Source organism: Podarcis cretensis (genome assembly GCF_951804945.1).
Source record: "Podarcis cretensis genome assembly, chromosome: 1".
NCBI classification, from domain to species: domain Eukaryota; kingdom Metazoa; phylum Chordata; class Lepidosauria; order Squamata; family Lacertidae; genus Podarcis; species Podarcis cretensis.
Genome location: NC_137170.1, coordinates 88,164,255 through 88,175,267, shown reverse-complemented (window position 1 = coordinate 88,175,267; position 11,013 = coordinate 88,164,255).

Genomic DNA, 11,013 nt, shown 5'->3' with positions numbered 1-11,013 from the left:
TAAGAGAAAAATTGGCTTCTCATCTGTGCAAAGACAATTTATGTCAGCATCATGCATATTTTTAACCTTGTCACAAAACTCTTTAAACCTTTCTAAGGTTTCTTTCGGTCTCTCCAAAAGATAAATCCAGACAAAACCTGTAACAGAATCAACACATATTAGGTAATACTTTGCATTGCCTCTAGATGGTGCTAAAGGACCAATCACATCAGCATACACCCGCTGAAATGCCTTGTCGACCCTCGAGGTGACCTGCTTGGCGTTCTTCTTGGCTACACCTGCAAAAGAAATCATGTTAGAATCACAAGAATTACATTCCGTGTAATCACTTTGATCAAAAGTCAACAAATACAGTCCATCTTTCTCTTTGGCAGAAAGATACAACTCTCCATCTTTGTAGATCTCACAGTGTTGATCATCATAGGACAGTTTTAGTCCCTTCTTGGCAATCTGCGAAACGCTGAGCAGATTGTACTTCAACTCTGGAACCAAATAAACATTTATAGTCAAGTTCAGACTTTTAAGATACACAGTCCCAATTCCGGTGGCTTCCAGCTCTTGACCGTTGGCTTGTTGTACAACGAAGCTTTGCTTCTTAAACGACGAAAACAAATCCCTGCGATGGGTCATGTGAACCGTCGCTCCCGTGTCTAAAACGAAGGAATTCCCCACTTGTGGTGTGGCTTTTAGGGACATCAAAGCCTTTGCAGGCTTCGCCTGTGACTTGGCATGACTTTTGCCTGACGCCTCAGACTTTGTGGAGCTTCCCTTGGCTCCTTTGTTCTGACGTGGCTTCCTGCAGTTCCGCTGAAGATGCCCAGTCTGTCCACAATTGTGGCATCGGACAACGTTCAAAGCTACGGCGTCTCCTCCAGTAGCTACAGCAGTGGGGGTGTCTGAACTCCGTTCTTCCCTCCCCCTGTCCTTGACTTCCAGGGCGGCAAGTCTGTCATGTTCGTTCAGAACCACGGCAAAGACCCTGTCCGACGTTAGATCTTGCGCTGGGAGGGACCCCAGCTGACTGGCAACGGTTTTGTAAGTCCGATTCAGGCTGTTGATCACCATGAAGCAAAACACTTCCTCATCCAGACGGAAATTGCGTTCCACCATCTGCTGACGCAGAAATTTCATTTCCGTCAGGTGCGCTTGAACATCTCCATCAGGCGCAAGCCTCAGGTTAGTCAGCTTTTCAAAATACAGCAACGCTGAAGAACCTGCATCTCTCTGATGTGTCCTTCTCAGCGTGTCCCAAACATCTTTCGCGTGCTCTAAATCTTGTATATGAATAAGCTGAGAGTCTGACACGCACAGAATTATAGCGGTTCTGGCCTTCACATCCTGTGACTCCCAAGGACGCGTTGGTGCTGCAGGGATGGGGTTCTCAATCACCCCAAACAGTCTCTGATTCTGCAGCAAGGCCTTCATCTTAATAGACCAAGATGCATAATTGTCACTGGTCAAGAGGGGTGGAGAAGGCAGACTTCCCTTCTTGACATCCATTTTGAGTCCTTGCATTGACTCTCAAACACAAGCCTCTAAAATCCAATAGCTGGCTTGTTTACACTCTGTGCACCTGGCAGCAATAACACTGGCCGCTTGGAAAGTCCCCTTCCAACAGTTCCTTTGTAAGGGCCTAGTCTAAACACGAGCTGTTTTAGCCTCTCTGGGCATAGCCTGACTTCCAGCCCTTATCTTGAAACTGGCCTGCGTTGCTAAGCAACCACATTCCTTTCCTTGGACAGGAAAAACCACAGGAATGTTTGGAATGCAGACTCTTCTCTCTCGGAGCTGTTTTTCCCAAACGTTGCTCCCATGAAGCAGAGAATTAATCCATCTGCATTCACACCCTTAAGCCCGAAAATCTCATACCTGGGCTCCGTAGCTTGGCTTTCAGCTTCTTCTGGTCAGCTTCTAGCTGCAGAGAATCAGCCTCCATCTCAGGCTTCCATGGAGAGGGATGAAAATAGCAGCTCTGCTCCTATTTCTGCAGACTTCCATGGATCGTAGAAACCAGCAGCTCTGCTGCCAATGTCAGAAATTCGTGGCCGAGATCTCCTAGGTGACAGTCACAAACATCCTGTCTGGCTTTGCAGCCACAAGCAGCTGACAGAGCTGCTGGAGCCTTTGCTTGCTGCAGCATTGCTGCTTTAGAATAACAGTACCACTGTAATTTAAAACACACAACAACAGTAGCAATAACTTCAGGATTAACAGTTGCTTTAAAAAATGGAAAACTTCACACACAAATGTAATAGAAATTTGGTATCAGGATGTGGCCAGGTGAAAAGGAGCAGAATCACACACATTCCAGGGGTGTGGTATTGCTTTATTGAATATGCTTCCACTTCAGAAAGTAACCATAATCCACCGTGAACCCATGGAGATCTGATCTTGGTTAATACAACATTTGAAAGACCTTCCTCGACTGGACTTTTGTTTCTACTCAGAAACCTTGATGCCTCATCATAGTACCCTCTCAATTCTCTCATTAATGTACTGTTACAGACATTATTGTCATCTAATGTTTGTATGTTAAACTCAGTTTTCAAAAACTTTTTGAAGTTATTTTCTTGTTTAAAAAAAATTAACCAAATGCATCAAGGAATTGAATTGTCTTGATATCCATCTATTTTGATATGTATTTATGTGTCCTGCAGCAGATGACAAATGTTGGCGATAGGGTGAGGAGGATAAGAATGTACATTCATTAAGAAATTTTGTTGGGGAATATTGGGGAAATGGCAGGTTATAATTTAACACAGGACCTATTAGTCATTTTGTTTGGTAACATGAAAAAATAAAGGAAACGGGGAGAAAATAGAAATGCTTATTTATTTACTTACAGCTGCCAGAATGCCAATTTGCAAAAAGTGGAAAGAGAAAGATTCCCCATCATTAAGAGAATGGTTGAATAGGACATGAGATATGCTAAAGTTGACAGACATAATCAAAAACAGAGAAATCAAGAATGTCAGCAAGGAAGCAAAAACTCTATTGAAAAATGGTCATTGTTTGTAATGGAGTGGAATAATCAAGTGCAAAATAATGTGCAACCACAAAGAATCACAAATGCTTATTACTTGTCTTCTGCTTCCTTCCATCTTCTGTAAATGGAATTTACTATATTTTTCTCCTCCATCTTTATTTCACATGGAATGTTATAGATTCATGCAAAGCTTGTACCGTGGTACCTTGGGTTACAGACGCTTCAGGTTACAGACTCCGCTAACCCAGAAATAGTACCTCGGGTTAAGAACTTTGATTCAGGAGGCCCCATTAGCTAAAGTGGTACCTCAGGTTAAGAACAGTTTCAGGTTAAGAATGGACCTCCGGATCGAATTAAGTTCTTAACCCGAGGTACCACTGTATTACAACTTACTAAAAGTTATCAGTTTTTGTTTTTAAAAGGAGGGAGATAAGAAATGTTTTAAAGGGCTGCTTGAAGACCAACAACAATGAAATCACATATATTTCAGAGGTTCAGGACCACCACTGAAAAAGCCTTGTCCCTGATGTGGATGAATTGAGGGTTAAATCTGAAAATTTAAATTTAAACCTCCTGTCCCATGTGTGTGTGAGAAATATGAAACCCTTTTAGCAGAATAAAAACACATGTGCTTTTGCAACTTGCTGGAAACTATGGATTAGACAATTACACTTCTTATTCCAGTTTACTTGTGGTCTGCTAACCTTTCCCTTCTCTGTCCCTGTTGCTAAGAATGTTCCAGACATTTTAGAATGGAGTGCTACAATATATCCAAAACAATGGGAGAAATTGGAAGGACCTCAAAAGAGAAGATAGTCAGGGACTGGAAGGTGTTTAAAGGATACTTGCAAAACCATATTGAAAAATCAGAACTCCTATTAGAATAAACAAGTTCCGTTTTAAATACTGGAATACCAAACAAGATGGATAACAATGTGTAATAGAAAAAGAAGCATGAAATTAGGTTAAAGTGTGTGAAAGAAAGTAATAGAAGTGGAAAGAAATTGCAATTGAGTAGATTGGAAGTCTAACACAAAGCTGGGGTGAGGGGTGGTGGATGGTGATGGGAAAAGGAATAATCTGTGGGATTGAGTGTAGGTATGTTTGAACATTTTTAAGGATTGTATGGAATGTATGTTTGTATGTTTGTATATTCGCAATATGTGTGTATTAATGCTGAATTATTTTAACAATAAAAACTTTTTTTAAAAAAAAGACATTTTAGAATGTACCAGATATAAAAGCAAAAAAATGTTTACTTACATTTCAATGCAGGCAGCAAATATATCAAAGCAGTATGCAGGTGAAAATGCTTCTTAGTTACAAAATACAAAATTAGTTTCCAAAATGGAGTGTTCACATTGCTGGCATGAAAGAAGAGAGAGACTGAGGCAAGGAGAAAAGATTAAGATCCTTTGTCATATTTCCTGCCACAGGAAGTAAGAGATATGATGTCACACCAACCTGTCTTCTCTAGGAATGCAGGAACTCTGTGAGCCTTAACCCTTTCATATGCTTATTTAGCAAACGTGATTGTCACTTTGACTGCAGATTTTCCTACAGTCCCTGGTATGCATCCATCTAATAGCTCTTAATAGCAAATCAATGAACAGGACCTCTGATGCAGATCCTAAAGCTCAGGCAGGCCCATATGGGTGCAGGCTGTTCGTCATATATCCCCTTTTCTCATGTCTTTATTTGAAGCAGGGCTGCATGAACAGTTTAGGAAAAGGAAACTTTCTATGTAAGAATAAGTCATAAATGCTGAAATTCCCTATTCCCTATTTGCAGGGCTGACCTTACAGTATAGCAGAGTCTGGCAGCTGTCTCAGGCAGCTGATTTTGGGTGCCATGAAAGGACAGCAAGTTGCTAGTTATTTAATGTATTATTATTGTATTTTTGCTACCAGGAAAGGGGAGAGGCATTTGTGGGATTTTCTGCCTTACATGCCAAAATAACTTGATGGATACTATGCACCTTATCTCAGGTAAGCAAAATGTTTTCAATGGACTCAGATTCCTGCCCACAGCTCATTGTGGAGGGCCATGAGAGATGCTGTGTTGAAAGAAAAGAAAAAGAGTTTACATACTTGGCTGTTCTGCCCCCACCCTAAGTTCTGCTACTGTGATCTTCTATCTGGAATAAGCAGTGGAAGAATAGAAGGGAATCCGTATGAGACACTTGGATGTGAAGATATGGGGGAGTTAAAGCACAGGATGGAGTAGGAGGAAGGAGGCCTGTGGTTGAGGAGCACAAACCATTTTGACAAAGCAGGGAGAAGAACTACCCTTCCCAGCACACAGACTTAATGGGGAAAGTAAACAAGGCAGGTTTCCTCCCAACCAGCCCACTCTTCAAAGATACTGTTTATTTAATGAAGCTACTCCTCAAACAAACCCCTCTAGCTTTAATGAACTGCTAGGCCAAGTGGAAAAGTGTGCTAATGAAAAGCTTCTCTGAAGAAGGGTGTGGGGTCATGTCCGTAGCAAAGATAGAGAGTAGGGGGAAATGGCATCAGTCCCCCCCCCCCATTTATTTTTTAAAAATTTCGTAATATTTATACACTGGTTTTTTTAATAAAAAACCTCAAAGTGATTTACAAAAAGAATAATACAATAAAATCATCAGTAAAATCAGTTAAACAACAATTTAAAACATTTCAAGAAAAATTAATATCAGTGATAAACTAAAAACAGATGGAAACAGACATCAACATTCTACATAGCTAGGTAGTCTTGTCTAAACAAAAATGTTTTCAGCAGACACCAAAAACAGTGAATGTGCCTGCCTGATGTCAATAACCAGGGAGTTCCAAAGTATAGGTGCTACCACATTAAAAGATTGTTTTCTTACGTATGCAGAATAGCTATTAGGCGGTACCTGTATCAGTGCCATTTTTACAGATTAAAATGGTTGAGTGGGCACATATGGGTAAGGTGGTCTCTCAGGTAAACTTGGTCCCAAGTTATTACGGGCTTTATATACTAATATACCTGCCCCAGTAGTAGCGAACTGGTAACCAGTGCAGACATCTGAGCACAGGTATTATATGCTGACAAGGTCTCACTTCTGTCAGCAATTGTACTGCAGGTATTCTGCACTAAATGCAGTTTTCTATTCAAGCACAAGGACCTGGCTCAAAAAGTTTTCCTTTTGAGAAAACTTACTCAAGTGCATAGCAAAAGGTAGTCCTTTTTAATGGCCCCGGGGGTCAAGGGCATTAAAAGGTACGTAGCTTCAAGAGAGAGATCATTACAAGATACTAGGTGGCATATTAAAAGGTGCTGGGTGGGTAAGAGACAGGACGGTATTTCCTATCCAACATGCCTTTTCACCCATCATTTTTAAATTTTGTTGTTTCTTGCATTTCTTTCTCCCATTCAATGAGGTGGATGAGGTTAGGAAAAAGTCTTTCTTTTTGTGTATAAAATTTGGTGCCCTTTGACCAAGCAGTAAACGTTTTTTATATGATTACTCTCAAACTGTTTTCTCTTATAGTGGCTTTAAAGTTTTATTTTAACAGATTTACTGGATATTTTGTTGTTGATTGCCTTGAGTAATGGGAGAACAAAAGAAGGAACCTCTTATCTCCATCTGATTTTGGTGTCCTATTTAACCTTTGATATCTAGCTGGAAACTCACTTTTACCTTGATCATTCCCCACCCACCCTTCTCTTTTTGAACCTTCCCAAATTGCCAATTATTCCATATTACCAGGGCCTTCACATTCAGGTGAAACCTCTTCCAATTCTCCTTGCCTTTTAGTTGGGTGTGCAGGTGGAAATGCTACCACACTTGCTCTTTTGCTGACTTTAATCACCCATGCATCCTTGCTGCTGGCCAAGTGAGCTGTCAGCCTAGTTGTGATGGATGGCAATGGACTCGCACCTTCCTTCAATGGGAAATGAAGCTAATCAGAGCCTGGACACCTTAATCTGATTTGGGTCTGATTGATGCCCTGCAGACTCTGAACTCATCAGTGCTGCTGGCATCTATCACTGACTGGTGCCCGCCCCTTCCAGCCAGCTCTTCTATTCTGTCTTGAGCCTTGCCTAGACCCCTTGCCCTAGTCTTAGGCCCAGCTCTTCCACTGCAAGAGGAGATTGTGGGATTTCCAGGGCACCTGGTCCCAGCTGGGGTTTCCTGGACTCAGATCTACTGATAACATTAAATAGGAAGACCTGTGCTATGGCTTATCCTAGCACCTGGCCAATTAGACATTGGCGGTAGATTTAATCCTCAGCAAATGCAGATCAACCAATCTCCAGTGGATTTATAGTCATGTGTGTGACCAAAGAATGTCCTGCAGAGATAGCTAATGTGGTGCCATCCAAATATTGCTGGACTACATCTCTCATCATTCCTGACCAGTGGCCATGATGGCTGTAGCTATTGGGAATCAGAGTCCAATAACAAGTGTAGCACGCCACGTGGGCTACCCTGTCAGAGTTCCCTGTTTGGCATTGCAGAGTAGGAATGATGGGAGGAGTAGACATACTCTTTTTCTCTGGGAGGTTTGCCTAATCGTTGCTTGGAGCCTTACAGTATGAACTTGTACAGCTTTAGCTTCTGCCTTTTAGGACTGTGTCTGCCGCTCACCCTTCCCCATTGCCCTGGACTCTTAAAGACAGCATGTTAAAGTTAATTGTCAAGCAGAGAAATGTTGGCTATGAAATCAGGTGGCCACTGTAATGAGTTGCTCTATGAATGATTCCCTTAGGGATCTTCCAGCTTCCAAACTGTCCTCCCAATTAATATTATTGTATGCAGCGCTATATTTCTAGAAAAAGAGGTGCTGGAACTCACCATGAATGTCTCCCTTTTTCTCTTATAATGGCGACAGCGCCCACCTGAGAGGGGCCAGAACTGAGTTCCAGCTGGAAAAAACTGTGGTTGTATGAAACTGCCATCTCAGAGTGCTCCAAGATTACAGGGTTTCCAGGATCACTTACCCAGGGTTTGTGTTTCCTTTTGGAAATGAGACCCAGCAGAGACTGTCTTTATCGTTTATTTGTGCATATATACAACCTGAGCCTACGATGGAGGGGTTTCACAGCATAATCACCCCAAGAGGGTCTTGCTTCTCCCATAAATACAGCCCAGGATTTCAATAGACATCAACCATCATGCTCTGCCTGCTATTTTTCTTCTTGCTTCTTTTGCCTCCCACTTCTGGCTCACATAACTCATAACTCCTTACTCAAAGCTCTGGCTTTATCTGTTGAGGAAGGGGCTGGCTGAAGGCAGATGAAGGCTGGTGGGGTATTCCCCCATTCACTCTAACGGACCAGCCTCCGCTGCTGATCGCTTTCCACATTATTTTCCATTCTCTCCAGTTTTCCCACTGAGACATAATCAGCAAGGCCTTCCTTTGCTGTTTAAAGAGATCCTTCATGCAGAGCAAACTGTTGACTTTAGATTGACGCTGGGGATCATTAACCTTTGATCCAACCACTTCTCTCCCTTGAAGGAAAAAAATGTGTATATGAAATGCTAAATTACCCCCAGGAGAGATAAGGACAAAATTAATTGTTTGTCTGATTCCTGTTGTTATGAAGAGCTTGTTTCCCCAAATGTTTATGGCCTTGGCCAGTGGCAGGAGACAGGGAGGGAAATGTTGGTTTAAAGCCAGCTTGGATTTTTCCCACTGTGAGGGGCCATAGAAAATATTTTGCACCTCCATGTAGGTTGAATTCTACCAAATGACTCCCTGCTCCCTTTCAACAAGCATTTTCCTGCTAGTTTCCATTCTGCACTTCACAGAAAGTGACAGACTGGGAAGTGACAGCATGGAACCAGTGAGACTTCCTTGCTCATTGGATGGACCACCACCATCTCTAAAGAAATTGTGAACTCATTCATAGGTGTATCCACCACCTTTATCTAAAGCCTAAATACAGTTGGTCTAAAGTGACTGACAATCCATTAAGTGTCACTTCACACATTATGGTTTTAGGGAGAATACACAAAGCATTTAGGTGCACCCATAAAACTTTAATATGCAGGTGGCAATTGGGTTTTTCAGCCATGTGTACAGTTTATGTTGGAAGTTTTTGGATGGAATTCAGCTTTGCACTGGAGGCTGATGTGTCTGCAGTGGGAAAGATTAGATAGTGAGAGGAACTTCCAAGTTTCCTAAATGTTTTTTAGGAACAAACCTGCATTGACTTTCCCTCAAGTTCTAGACTGATGCACTGAGGGTTACTGATCTCATTTCAGTCCCTCCCTCGTTTTGTCTCTAAAAGCTTCTAAAGATAAGTTGCACACAGATAGTGAAATTACTCTGCTGAAATAGGTATTTGCATTCTTACAAAAGTAAGAAGAGGAAGGATAAATAAAATATCCTACAAATCTAAAACCATCCAATACATAGAACATTGATAATAAATTATGCTAAGTATTAAACTGTTCAGACATTACCGTCACCCGATATGAATATGCCAATAAGGTTAAAATAAGAAGCAATATGAGTGAAACATGAAACGCATTGATATAAAATTAAACTTCCACTTTTGAATAGCAGCACCATATTTAATTTTTAACTCCCAATAAATAGGAGCTTAAAAGGAATATTACATGAAATTTAGTGTGTTCAACTGTCCTTTATTGCTCTTCCAAAGATTCCACGCATCCTTCACATAAGGACTAGAAACTTAGAAAGGGAAGGGAAAGGATATCAAAAGAAAGCTGAATTGTTCGGGGCTTCCTGCAAAGTCTGATATACAAAACAGGTGAGGACACCTATAGGTCATCCCGCAACCGGCTCCAGGATTTCAGACGGGGGATAGGTGGGGAAAAGGCAAGTATAGGCTTTGAAGAAGGCAAAAATGACTGTTCACGACCTAATATAACGATGATCTCAATGTGTTTACTATATTATTACCCCAAACTGGGCGGAGAGTCCAGGAACTAATGATTGCTAACCGATTGCTAGTTGGTGTGTTTAGCTGGCAACCGCGATTAAAATCTTGATTTTATACACTCTTCGATGCTCTCTATAAATGTAAGACAAATAATAGAAGTCCTTTCGGCAAACAGGATAGAATGCGATTGTGCGAAACTGAAAAATTAGAAAGAAAGTAACCCCTGCCCTTGTTAAACTGCAAACAGATTGAATCAATAGTAATAGTTATAAAATAAAGCAATGCACTGGAATTCACCACCGATTTATTGTATTAAGATCTTGCTTACTCGGAAGTAAGTCCCATTGTGTCCAATGAGAACAGGACATTGCTGCTTCAGTGGCAACTATATGGGGGGCAATATGAATTTAGGGGTGATTATATAATTAATATTCCAATGATAATGGAATCTCATTGGGCATCATGGACAAATTTATTTCTTAATATTGATTCATTATTATGTGATTGAGGTTCTGTGGGCGTCATGTGTTGTAAATTTAACATTTCAATATAAAATGCATGTGCTGTGAAGAATGCTTCTTTCCGTTCTGAGCTCTAGGAAGGGTACAAGTCCAACGGAGTAATACAGTACATAAATAAATAGTTTTATTTAATATCAGGCACCCGAAAGACTCTGGGCGCGGAATAGCTATCAATCAATCATCTTGGCAAATAGAAGACACATTTTAGTTTTATAGTATGAAATGCATTTGAGTTGACATCTCTTCTCCCAGAAATGGGGAAAAGGATCCACTTTCTTTTTTTCTGCTGGGACTTCAGAACTGGGCTAGTGGGCTGTGCCCTGCCCCCAACACCTGCCTCCTTCCTGCTTCCTCCGGTGTTCGCATCCGCAGAGAGTCAAGACCATTGGGGAACCGGCTGCTTCATCTTGGGAGTGTCACTGAGCGTTTTCTAGAGGCAATGGAGAACACAAGTTGGTTATCTGCGTGTTTCTAATCTGCCACCAAATTAAGCAAAAAACGTAAAAAGCTTTGCTCTGTGGTTGTGAAACCAGTTTAAATTGGTAGTTGGGTTTTTTTTTTTGGGGGGGGGCAAACAGAGCTCTTCATCAGAAGGAACAGGGCCGGTTTATGCGCAGAATTAGGGTCCCGTGAGACTGATAT